Here is a 1509-nt window from a genome sequence, read left to right as displayed (position 1 = left end):
CAATACACGCCTGAACAGAGCATCTGTCGCCAGTTGGACGCAACTGTGGACAGCTGATTGGGAGGCTCCACACAGATCCCCCATTGATGCCTGGAAAGAGCCGGAGACATAGAAGTTTAGGGCCACCATGACCTTCAGAACCACTGGCATGGGGAGTCCACCCACACAGTTGGAGCTGATCACAGGGCCAATCCTCTGACAGATGGAGGGCACTGTCTCCCTCGAGAGATGGAGCCTCCTTTGGCATTGCACCTCAGACATATTGAGGTAGCTGCATGGCTGGCTGTAAACCCTGGCAGCAGGATATTGGCGTCTTCAGTGGCCCCTTCCACTTTGGCCTTTCTGTTGGCCATGCGCCCCTTGTGCCTGCGCCTCTCGCTCTCTGTAAACTGAATAGGGACACCTGGCCTCCTCCCCCTTCTGGCCCTCTCTTCCTCCTCAGAGGAGGTGCCTCCAGCGGAGACCACAATCCCCATTACCAGGGTAAGGGAAGGCTACTTGATACCTGGAAGGGTCCACATGGTGTAAATCCTCCGGGGGCCTGACAGACAACACTGAGTCCTGAACTGAAGCCTCTAAATGCTCTCAATGCAGCTCTGAAGCGAAATGATGCTGTCCTGTCCACAGAAGCAAGCAGCAGCAAGTGATATCCAAAATTACTCACTAATCGCTTTGATAAGGTCACTGACCCCTCTTATCCTGCCTGTGGATGAGCTTTTGCAAATTGTGGCCTGCCTGCCCGCTCGTTTTGCCTGTGCGACAGCCTGAAAATTGCATGGGCTACATAAAGTCGGAGACAATTGGTCTCTCAAGGGCCTTAACTGGCCACTTAATTATTGGCGGGCGCACCTCCATCTTTATCACGCGCCCACCTAGCGAAATATCACGAGCGCACACGTTGATGTCAGCATGCTAAGCCAACATCAACATCAATGTGCTTTATTTCACGCTCAGGCGCGTGCCCACATGCCAAGGATAGAATTCTGCCCTATGTGTGTATAAATATTTTACTGATGATATCCTGAGTCAATATTTTGAAAAGGTTTCAGATGTATCCTCCTGTAAGTGAGGCAGGAGGAACATGCTTTAACATGCTGCCAATGGTGATTTAGTAAAATATTTTTTCAGATACGCATTAGAAGACTACATTGTTTTTGTGACTTGAGCCCAAAATCTAGGCCAACACATCTGTGCAGTACTGAAAGTGTGCTGCACTGTCAGAGGTGCCAATGTTTGGATGAAGTCCTTCAAATGGATATAGAAGATCCATGGTACTATTTTGAAGAAAAACACAGAAGTTCTCCTCAGTTGATGTTTAGTCCTCAGCCAACATCACTAAAATAAACAAATTATCTGGTCATTATCATTTTGCTGTTTGTGGGAGCTTGCTGTGTGCAAATTGGCTGCTGTGTTTCCTGCATTACAAGAGTGACTATGCTTGAAAAGTTCTTCTTTGGTTGTAAAGTGCTTTAGGACACCCTGAGGTCATGAAAGGCACTATATAATTGC

This window comes from Cetorhinus maximus, chromosome 19 (genome assembly GCF_964194155.1).
Source record: "Cetorhinus maximus chromosome 19, sCetMax3.hap1.1, whole genome shotgun sequence".
Taxonomy (NCBI): domain Eukaryota; kingdom Metazoa; phylum Chordata; class Chondrichthyes; order Lamniformes; family Cetorhinidae; genus Cetorhinus; species Cetorhinus maximus.
Note: the sequence above shows the minus strand (reverse complement) of the source record.